This window comes from Meriones unguiculatus, chromosome 4 (assembly GCF_030254825.1).
Source record: "Meriones unguiculatus strain TT.TT164.6M chromosome 4, Bangor_MerUng_6.1, whole genome shotgun sequence".
Classification (NCBI taxonomy): domain Eukaryota; kingdom Metazoa; phylum Chordata; class Mammalia; order Rodentia; family Muridae; genus Meriones; species Meriones unguiculatus.
This window is the reverse complement of record NC_083352.1, coordinates 114992084-115004014: the sequence shown is the minus strand read 5'-3', so window position 1 is coordinate 115004014 and position 11931 is coordinate 114992084. Positions and strand designations below refer to the sequence as shown.

Here is an 11931-nt window from a genome sequence, read left to right as displayed (position 1 = left end):
TAAATCCATGTCGATCATTCTGCACAAAACTTAACTCCAAGGGCCTCAGCATAAGGCCAGACATCCCAAATCTGATAGAAGAGAAAGTGAGGCATAAGCTACATTGGCACAGAAAAGACTTTCTGAACAGGACACCAGCAGCTCAGGCGCTAAGATCAACACTTAACAGATGGGACTTCATGGAACCAAAAGCTTCTGTATGCCAGGAGCCAAAGCCAGCTAGTGGAAAGTTACATACAGCTGCAACAAGGTCATGGGTGAGAGATTTATGTTTCCAGAACTTATGAGACATCTGTTTGTCAGGCTAGATATTTTGAGATATCTTAGCTGACATTCTTGTAGTATCTCTTTTAGTAAACATTCTTGTGGTATTCTGCATTATCAACCACCCTGATATCTTTTGTATTGTAAACTGCTTGCTGACACATTTTCCCTTCCTGCCTTCTCCCTATAAAACTGTATGGAAGCTAGATCAGATGATAGACTTACTCTCATTCTTTGTATCTCTTGTTCCACCCATTCATTTTGCTCCTCCTTAGGAACCCTTTGAACTCCTGCTGGACGGGCATCTTGGCGTCCAATGTGAACCTGAGGCACGGGGATCGGATTGAACGTCGTTCTTTGTGGGCACCCCCTACATAGGATCTCATGTTTCCACAGGAGAAAGGAAAGAAGATCCTGCATTGAGATCTCCACAGAGCCACCTGTCTGTGAGTCTGATCCACTGAGGTAAGTCAGAATGACAAATTATGGGACAAGGGCTGAATAAGCATGACTTATTCTTACAGGATCTCAAGGAGTCCTTCAAGACATGAGAAGTAAGGGGACATAAAAAGAATCTCACAAGATAAAGAGTTACTTAAAGAATTAGAGCAACCAAACAGGCAGAAAAAGAGTACTTATAAGGTTACTTCAAATGTTCATAAAGGATCTCAAACAGATTTGTATAATTTGAGAGCAGAAAATTATTTAGGAGACAAGCTCTAGATAATGAGTATAAAAAAGAGTTAAAAAAAAAAAAAGCCGCCAATTCTCATAATTCAGACTGGCCTTCTATGCCCTCCCAGTGGCTTTCCCTGCTATGTGTGGCAGGAATAGATAACTGTTCTCCAAGAGAAATTTTAAAGTCTGGTTTTGACTTTTAAAATTATAAATGTGCTTTATGATTCCACTCCTAAAGAGGATACTTTAATATTACAAAAACAGGTTTTAAAAAGATTTAAATGTTAAAAACCAGGTACCATGGTTGTTTTTTGTCTTTGTCTCTGTGTTTTGTTTTTGTCTGCTCTCTGTTTTGGTTTCTGGTTTTGGTTTGCTTGAGATCTGGGAAACTTGGAGAGTTTCCAATCTGGTCAAGGGAATTTGGAGGACTCTCCAATTCCCAGGTAAAGGGCACATAAAGGTTCTCCTCCTTTTGGGACCAGGAGAGAGGGTCACTGGGACCTTATTCTTTGTGAAAAGAGGGCCATGGGGACTCTGCTCCTTCTGGAATCTGTGTGTGTATGTGTTTATCTGTGGACTTGAACTGACAATATTTTAAAATCTGACTGACGATATTAATATTTTTGGACATGAGACAGTTTAAATCAACACCTCGGAGTTTGGCCCTGGACCATCAGAGTTAAATTCTATAAAACATTTTAAAATTTATTAGGTATTTTAAAATAATAATCCTTGGACAGTCTAACAAAAAACTTAAAAACAGTTTCTCAACCCTTTGGGGGAGGTCAAAAGACCTTGGTATTTATTTTATTAATTTTACAAAGTAAAACCAAGCCATGCTGTTTAAGCCAATTAAACAAAAATTGCAGTTATTATAATATACTATGTAAAAAAACTATAAAAAATATTGTTCTTCATTTAAAAAGGCTGGAGATTCTTCAATGCAAAATGTTTACTTACGCTCTTTTACAGAAAAAAAAAAGGACTACAGTTCCATGTTAGCCCAGGGTTATGCAGGGTTATATTCAGATCATTGTTAACCATTATATAAAATATATGCCTGGCTACCAGTACCTAAATAAATGATTTAGTGCTGTTTCTTTCTGGCCTATAGATTTGGTATGGCCAGAATAGTCCATTTTTGCTGAGTGCTGCAGGCTAAGTTTAGTTCTCTGTTTAATGCTAAATAAAACTTTTGTCCTTTAATTTTTTGCTGTTAAGTTTTAATACAATATGATAGGATGAATAAGATTTACAGCCCCTTTATAAATTATGCTTAATTAAAAATTTTGCTTTGATTTTAGTTTAAAAAGAGAAGATTTAAAGTTATGCTAAAGATTTTAGTTAAGTACAAGATTGAGTTTTAGCTAGTCTCTTTCTTTAGGTTGTTTTTTTTTTAAGGTTAAATTTAAGATGGGTAATCATAAAGTTTGTCTATATAGATCTACCTAAAATTTGGTTCTAAAACATACATTTAAAAAATATGCCAAAATTAAAGATTATAACATCCTGTTTTATAGGATGCAGTTTAGAGCAGATGATAAAGGTAGACAAAGAATAACTCAAATATGCTGGCCCTCAGACTTGTCAGAGACCTGATAAATATGGCATTTTAACATATGTAAGCTTATTATGACAGAGTCCAACCTGTTGAGCCACAATAAAACAAATTAATTCAGTTTTTATAGGTGCAACCTATACTTTTTCCATTTAAAACAAAAGTTAGCCCAATTGTTGATACTTTAACGGTATTTACTGATGGTTCATTATCTGGTGTTACCGCCTATGCTTATAAAAGAAAAACAATGTCTTTTCAAGTGTCTAGCACATCTGCACAAATAGCAGAGTTATCTGCAGTATTGGCTCTGTTTCGAAGTTTTAATAAGCAGTCTTTAAACATTTTTACAGATAGTGCATATGTAGCTCAGTCCTTGCCTAGGCTAACAACTGCATGCCAAATTCAGACATCTTTTCCTGCTGGAATTTTATTTTTACAAAGTCAAAACTTGATACAAAAAAAGAAACTTTCCCTTTTTTTTAGAACATTTGAGGGCTCATTCTGATTTGCTAGGACCCCTGTCTGAAGGATATACATTGGCAGATAAAGCCACCAAAGTTTATTGTTCACAATTAAAAAGAGCCCAGGATTCCCATAACATGCATCATCTTAGTAGTCAAACCTTGAGACTTAAATATGGGTTGACTAAGGAACAGGCCTGTACTATAGTCAAGGCTTGCAGTGCTTGTCCTCAGTTTCAGCCTGTTCCTCATTTGGGAGTTAATCCTAAAGGATTGGTTCCAAATCAGACCTGGCAAATGGGTATTACTCATATTCCTGAATCTGAAAAATTAAATTATGTACATGTTTGCATTGATACCTATTTTGAATTTATTTTTGCCACTCCTCAACCAGGAGAAGCTGCAAAAAATGTTATTGCTCATTGTCTGCAGGCTTTTAATGTTCTAGGAGTTCCTAAGCAATTTAAAACTGACAATGGAGCAGGATTTACTAATAAATCTTTTAAAAGATTTTGTCAACAGTTTCAAGTTTCTCATATAACTAAAATACCTTACAATCCTCAAGGACAAGGCATGCTAGATCATGCCCAACAAACAATTAAGTTTTTTTTTCAATGCAGTTTATTCAGGAACCTTGAACAATCCTCGGACCCTGGGGAAAGCCAGCCCACAGCTTAAATAGCCTCTGGGTAGCCAACCCAGGCGTGCCACGTGGGCAATGCAGATAGGTCCACATACATGGAAGCAAGCCAGATCCTCAGCCTTAGCCAAATGTGGAGTTGTTCGTGACAGAGAGCACTCACCATCGGGAAGGTGGAAGGCGGAAACCAGCTCCATCTTTAAGGCGCGGCATTACGCAGCTCTCTACAGTTCCCCCTTTTTGTTTTAGACGCATCAGGCAAGAGTAGAGGTCTGATCTCTGATATTAGAAATAAATTGGGACTTTGTACTGATGTTCATTTAGGTGTCATCCACCCAAAGAGCATCAGACCCGTCAGATACCTTTTTCTCAGAGGCGGGACCTGGGGCATCAACCCGCATACAATCAGACATGCTCTTCTCTGGGTCCAAAGCGGCTGACCCTGAGTGCAGTGCTTAGCCTCGCATCCTGAGCGTAACCTTTTAGCTTTTTATGGTATCCAACCATGCTTGGGGAGAATGTCCTGCTTCAATAGCTGTAAAGGCCTGAATGGTCATGGCTGCATCACACTGTTGTGAGACTCTAATCTTGCATATATACCACAGGCAAACCAAGGAGACCAACACCAGAAGGCCTGCTAATGCTCCCATGCCCGCCCATTCCTTCAGATGATTCATGGCTGCAGCAATCCATGTTGATAATCCTGTGGCTAGTCCTGCGTCCACTCTGGTAGAATTTACTGTGACAATGGCCACTCTCAGCTGCTCCATCGTAGTATCGAATTCTCCAGTCCAATTACCTAAAATATAGCTCGACAATTGTTTAGACAGATTTGCAGCACAGGAAAAATTCTCATGTTATATGCTAGTGACTCAAAGTCCAGCATATTTTCAACAATTAAGATTTACTTGCAAAAAACAAAGAAGAGAGAGCCACTCCCCTAGACACCTAAATTGGATAAGCCTGGTAAATCTGCAGCAGGTAGATTTTGGCATACAGAAACCAAAAAAAAAAAAAAAAAAAAAAAAAAAAAAAAAACTTTTGCTAACGTAAAATGGAGGAATCCTTTAACAAATCAATGGCATGGACCTGACCCTGTACTCATATGGTGATGAGGAGCTGTCTCTGTTTCGTTTGTTTGTTTTTTGTTTTGTTTTGTTTGTTTGTTTACAGGAAAATGATGCAGCTTGATGGCTACTGGAACACCTGGTGTGACAAGTGGATGAGGAGTTTTCTCCTGACAATGATAATGATGTCAATGAAGACCCTTCCAGTCAAGATAACTGCTCATGTGCTGCCCTCAAGGAAGAATGTTGTTTTTACATGGACTGTTCTGGGGTTGTGAAAGACTGCATGGCTAAAGTTAGAGAGGGCTTAGAAAGGAGAAAAAGAAAGAAAGAACAAGAGGAAAGTTGGTTTCATAATTGGTTTTCAACCTCTCCCTGGCTCACCATTCTCCTCCCTTCAATCTTGGGACCCATGGTGGGCTTCCTTCTTCTCATATCTTTCGGCCCATGGGGCATCAAAAGACTTACTAGCTTTGTAAAACAGCAAATTGACTCCCTGGCATCTAAACCCATCTGAGTTCATTATCACAGACTTGATTTGGCTGACCAAGGCCTAGCTGAGCCCAAGGAAGCCTGGTAACAGTCCATCACATGGCTCTTAATTTTTTGCATTTGGCTCTCATGAGAACAGCATGAAACTCAGATAAATGCTTGCCTGATGGGGCATGGGCAGCACATGGGGGTAGGATGAGGTACCGCAGGGAAAGGACCCAATTGTCCACTTCTGAGCCCCCGAGAAGCAAATCTGATTGCATAGAGGTTGGTGTCTGATTATCCCTAACCACAACCTGCTGGGGATGCCCTCAGGTGTTGATGGGGTCTTCCTCTCCTCCCCAAAAAGACACCCAAAAAGGCTGTAAAACACCTTGGGAAGATCAGGTCTCTACTTCCCCACTCTGGTTAATGCCCACTGTCTTCAAAAGACCTCATGTTCATAACCTACCTGCTAGCCTCTTAAATTGTTTGAGAAGGGAGGAGATGATGGGAGCCAAAGCCAGCTAGTGGAAAGTTACATATAGCTGCAACAAGGTCATGGGTGAGAGATTTATGTTTCCAGAACTTATGAGACTAGATAGGCTAGTCATTTTGAGATATATTAGCTGACATTCTTGTAGTATCTCTTTTAGTAAACATTCTTGTGGTATTCTGCATCATCAAACACTCTGTTATCTTTCGTATTGTAAACTACTTGCTGACACATTTTCCCTTTCTGCCTTCTCCCTATAAAGTTGTGTGAAAATTTTCAAATAAACGAGAGCTAGATCAGGTGATGATAGACTTGCTCTCATTCTTTGTGTCTCTTGTTCCACCCACTCATTTCGCCCCTCCTTAGGAACCTGTTGAACTCCTGCTGGACGGGGCATTCTGTACAGCAAAGGGCACCATCGTTGGAGCACAGCTGCAGCCTACAAAATAGGAAAAGATCTATGCATCTGATAGAGGGTGAGTACTGGACTACATCAAGAACTAAAGAAAACTGAACATTAAGTGGCATCTGAAGGGATGTCTAAGCTATTGTAAGCTAGGCTCACAACCAAAAGGGTAAGACAGAGAGGAAACTGGAATGTAAGAGTTAAGTGGGGAGGAAGATGAAAGGACAAAGTAAAAATAGAATACTGGAAGGGATGACTAACACTAAAAGTCTTTTGCAGAGCCATATGGAAATCTACTACTGTAGATGCTTCCTTAATATATACATGTATGAAAGGAGTTTAAGTGGAATCACCATACAATGGGGGAAATAGTGCCCCAAGTATACATCTTATGCCACCAAATAAAACTTCCAGTGCCAGGAATGGTTCACATCTTGTTAAATCATTGCCAAAAGGATACTATAGACTATGCCCACAAACATCACAGGTTATTGCCAAGGCTATTGGCTAACCTTCACAACCTGTCAGAATGCCCTATTGCTAAGAACACCACTTACTTACATTATCAACCATGAAGCAATTGATCTAGTCCCGAACTAGAAGTTTCACCCCTCCTTACTGGTGATCATGGTAGGGAAAAGGTACTCTATACACAACCAGAGGATTAAGGTAATCATCAATATCACCCAGCTAGAAACCCTGCAACCTACAACAGAGACCTGCCTGCAAAATATTGCATCAATATTGACACAAATGTTATGGGAGTAACATATAAACTTTATACACATATAAGCTTGCAGAGACTGTGGCAGCATGCACAAGACCTGCACAGGTTCAACCCAGATGGGGTCCCAGCACTGAGAAGGGAGAAGCTATTTCCAATCTAAAGGGAAAATTCATTTTTCTATAATGCTGTGTAACTAGATGTATTAACCACGCTTCAGGAAAGATATCTTATTTAGGAGTATTTTGTCAACAAAAACTCCATTTGTTTTTTGTTTTGGGGGGTGCGTGCGTGCGTGTGTGTGTGTGTGTGTGTGTGTGTGTGTGTGTGTGTGTTATTAAATTCATTTTGCTTTTAGTGCTTTTGTCTTTTGGGTTTTTTTTTTTTTTTTTGCTTTCTTTCTGAAAGAGAGAGGGAGAAGGAGAAAGAGAAAGAGAGATATCCTGAAGTTGGGTGAGTAGGGAAGTGGGATAGGTCTGGAAGAGATAGTGAAGGAAAAGAAATGTATCAAAATACATTGTGTGAAAAGTAATTTAAATAAAAATAAAATATTTCTCCTGGAATTAATAAATATACATTTACATAACCTAATAAATCAACTTAGTGTTGCTCATATGTACATATCTGTTTATGGCTGATTACCTGCAGTTGGATAAACTGTCAGAGGCTTCCCTCTCTCAGCTACAGCTCTTGGTTGTCTACAGCTCTTCATCTATGGATGGAACTCTGGGCAATTCCCCCTGTCCGTGTTGTCCTGGTGAGTGCTGCTATAATTATGCAGGTCTTGTTTAGGCAACCACCTTGTCCTGACTTCATGGATAGCACCTCCCTGTCATGTCCAAAATACACTTTCTCACACTGAAGGCATCTTGATCCTCTGGGACATACCATTTATCCACCTTGACTTCTGGAGTATCCTCTGTGCATTAGGTAGGAGTCGTTTGGCAGATGTACCAATCGGGTTGGGTGCCCTACCGCCACTAATTATCTGCCTTTTGACCAGTTATGGATCTCTGTATTAGTGCTCCTCTCTGCACAAAGAAGCTTCCTCAATGAGGAGTGAGGGTCACACTTATCTGTGGATGTAAGGGTAAGGATGTAAGGTAAGTATTCAGAATGCGATTGGAAATTAGATTGGTTTGGGAATCCGACAGTTGTAGGCTCTCCTGTAGGATCTATGACCTCTCCAGCCACAGGTAGTTGGCTAAGTTTAGAATGCCAAGCATGAGTTCATTCCTATTTCACTCCTATTGAGCACATCTTAAATCTAAGTAAATAGCTGTTGGTTACTCCACACACACACACACACACACACACACACACACACACACACATGAGATGTGAGCGATAGTACAGATGACACTATTGAAGGTATCTTGCCAGGCTAGCCATTTGTAGGCTTTATGGATGGGCAGGACTACTGATGGCAAAGCTCCTTCTGATACTATGAAAGCTAGTCCTCAAGAAGGAAGCTCTAGGTAAGTTCTAGCTTGACTCCCACAAGTCCTTGCCCAAAGCATGTGGTATCTTCAGCAATAAGGTCTTACCTTTAAATTCTAGGAGGCAACCAAAGGCAGCGTCAATAGGCTGTATTGTTTCGAGAGTCTCTTGGACTCTGTCTTAGTTAGGGTTCTATTGCTGCGATGAAACACTAAGACCAAAAAGCAAGTTGGAGAGGAAAGGGTTTGTTTGGGTTACACTTCCAGATCATAGTCCATCTTTAGAGGAAGTCAGGATAGGAACTCCAACAGGGGTGGAACCTGGAGGCAGGAGCTGATGCGGAGGTCATGAAAGGTTGCTGCTTACGGGCTTGCTGACCCTTGCTTTCTCAGCCTGCTTTCTTTTTTATTTTAATTTTTATTAATTACACTTTATTCACTTTGTATCCCCCCATAAACCCCTCTCTCTAACCCTCCTAATCCCACATTTCCTCCCCCTTCTCCATGCATGCCCCTCCCCAAGTCCAATGATAGAGGAGGTCTTCCTCTCCTTCCTTCTGATCTTAGTCTATCAAATCTCATTAGGAGTGGCTGCATTGCCATCTTCTGTGGCCTGGTAAGGCTGCTCTCTCCTCAGGGGGAAAAGATCAAAGAGCAGGCCAATCAGTTCATGTCAGAGGCAGTCCCTCTTCCCATTACTATGGAACCCTCTTGGACACTGAACTGCCATGGGCTACATCTGTGCAGGGGTTCTAGGTTATCTCCATGCATGGTACTTGGTTGGAGTATGAGTCTCTGGAAAGACCCCTGTGTTCAAATTTTTTGGTTCTGTTGCTCTCCTTGTGGAGCTCCTGTAGCAGCTTTATTTGTAATAGCCAGAAGCTGGAAACAACCCAGATGCCCCTCAACTGAAGAATGGTTACAGAAATTGTGGTACATCTACACAATGGAATACTACTCAGCAATGAAAAACAAGGAAATCATGAAATTTGCAGGTAAATGGTGGGAACTGGAAAGGATCATCCTGAGTAAGCTATCCCAGAAGCAGAAAGACACACACGGTATATACTCACTCATATAGACATGTAATATAGGATAAACCTACTAAAATCTGTACATCTAAAGAAACTAATCAAGAGGGAGGACTCTGGCTAAAATGCTCAATCCCCATCCCAAAAGGCAAAGAGGATGGACATCAGAAGAAGAAGAGAACAGGAAACAACCTAGGAACCTGCCACAGAGGGCCTCCGAAAGGGTCTGCCCTGCAGACTATCAAAGCAGATGCTGAGACTTACAGCCAAACTTTGAGAAAATTGCAGGGAATCTTATGAAAAGAAGTGGGAAATAGTAAGATCTGGAGAGGACAGGAGCTCAGCCTGCTTCCTCATAGAACCGAAGACTACCTGCCCAGGAATGGCACCACCCACTGGGCCCTCCCTCACTGGCCACTATGAGAAAATGACTTTCAGCTGGATCTCATGAAGGTGGTTCCTCAGCTGAGGCTCGTTCCTCTCTGATGACTCTAGCTGTGTCAGGCTGACACACAAAACCAGCCAGTGCAGGCAGGTGAGGTGGCGCCTGCCTGTAATCCCTGTGCTCAGGGAGGTGAAGCAAGCAGATCTCTGTGAGTTTGAGGCCAGCCTGGTCTACAAAGTGAGCCCAGGACAGCCAAGGCTACACAGAGTAACCCTGTCTCAAAAAAACAAATCAAAACAAAAAGGCAGCCAGTCCAACTGACTGCTTGTCAACTTGACACACAAACACATCACTATGAAGCCATAACCCTTACTTTCTTATTCATCCCCAGATCTTAATGACTTTAAAATTTCAGTCTTTACAAATTCAAACACATTAGAATTTCATTCCCTTTAAAATAGCCAATCTCTTTTAAAATCCAAAGTCTTTTTTTTTTTAATTCAGTATCTCTTAATTGTGGGTCTCAGTAAAATAAGTTCTTACTTCAAGAGTATATAATTTGCTTTTTTGTTCTGCTTTTACAGGGGGTCACAGCTAAGGTATTTCCTTAAGTCCCAGAAGAAACTTTGAGCATTGGACTTTTAAACAGTGTTGAGACTGTGATAGACTATGGGGACTTTTGAAGTTGGACTAATTATGTGTTTTTGTTTTTTTTTTTTAATTATGATATGGCTACAAGCCTGTGGGGGATAAAGAGTGGAATGTGGAGTTTATTTCCATTTATAAGAGTTGCCGTGTTCCTGATGCTTCTTCACAGCAATGGAACATTGACTAAGACAAAGAACATTCCAATTCTTACACCTACATTTATTAAGGCAGCACTCCCTTCCTCCAGAACATTTTTCCTTCACATTCTCAAGGAATATTCAAAATTAACTTTCTTTTTTTTTTCCTCCATTGTTATTTAACATTTCTACATAGAATAAAAGTCAGTATTCTTACAGCAGGTAGAAAGAAGATGTCCGAAGTGCAGCCATGTGTGCTGGCTTTTTTTTTTTTTTTGGTCAGCTTGACCCAAAGCAGAATTGTTTGGGAAAGGAGGTCCTCAGCTGAGAAGATCCCCCACCAGATTAGCCAGCGGGCAAGACTCTGGAGATTTTCTTGATTGATGATTGATGTGAGAGAGCCCAGCTCACTGTGGACAGTGAAAGCCCTACACTTTTGGTCCCAAATGCTGTGAGAATGCCTGCTGAGCAAGCCAGTAAACAGTGTTCCTGTGTGACCTCCAATTCAGTTTCTGCCTCTGAGTTCCTGATGTGAATTCCTCTCCTGACTCTCCTTCACGATGTACTATGATTGGGACATGGAAGCTGAAATAAACTTTCCTCCCCAAGTCACGTCTAGCTGATTTTACCAATATTTTACCAGTATTTTACCAATAACAATAATAAAAGCCCTAACTAAGACACCAGGAAAACAGCCGTCACCTTTTTCCAGTTTCCTGCATATATTCCTATCACTGTGTGAATTAAACACATTAGTGATTAACTCTGACAATAAATCAGAAGTGTCACATTAAGGAGAGGAATAAGAGCAACTTGCTCTTGAGTCATTTAACCAAGAGAGTCCAGGTTGGAGCTCTGTACATCATGGCCCTGTGTCTTCTGTCCTCCTAACAAAGGTCTTCTGCCCTGTGCTTCCTGAACTACACAGAATCCATCACAGGGAGAAGGAATGGGATACCTTACAGAGATCTTTAACAAGGGCTTACAGGGCTTACAAGGAATTAAGTCACTGACTCCCACTGACCCAGACAGCAAGCAGTACTGCAAGCATCATTGTTTATCAACCACTATCCAACATAACATTTACGTTGAATGTTCATTTTAGAAGATTGCCTTCAACATCTGTATGTGCTGCTTCCAGCAAATGATGCAGATGCCTCGTTTTGTCTCAGGGGCATAGAAGAGTATATACCGTAACATTGTAGCTACGCATTCTCTTAGGTTGTAAAAGTTGATTGCATGGAAAATCCAAATCAAGAAAAGTCGATTATTACATTGATCTCTTAGAAACAGGCTGAGTACACAGGAGGATCACAGTCTTCAGACATACATGACCTCGAGGTGGATTCTTGACTCTGGCTTTGAGGTCCAGCAGAAGTTCCAGTCTCTTAGAATGGAAGAAATGTTTTTACCAATTGACACGTGTTATGATTCTCTCTTTGCTTCTGCATGTTAACATTCATGTGTCCAGACACTGTGAATCCCAGATAGAGCTTGAACAACCTTCAATGTTCTTCCATAATATT

At 40.6% G+C, this 11931-nt stretch overlaps 1 long non-coding RNA gene across 4 annotated transcripts; it reads left to right on the top strand.

Annotated features, from left to right (window-relative positions):
• Positions 1 to 478: 478 nt before the first annotated feature.
• Positions 479 to 11013, top strand: LOC132653744 (uncharacterized). Of its 4 annotated transcripts, XR_009591592.1 has the most exons (5): positions 479 to 729; positions 4775 to 6111; positions 7447 to 7522; positions 7630 to 9199; positions 10205 to 11013. It is a non-coding gene; the product is annotated as an uncharacterized LOC132653744 (long non-coding RNA). The 4 variants fall into 4 exon arrangements; XR_009591590.1 differs by having other exon boundaries at positions 6002 to 6111; positions 7447 to 9199; XR_009591591.1 differs by having other exon boundaries at positions 7470 to 9199.
• Positions 11014 to 11931: the final 918 nt, after the last annotated feature.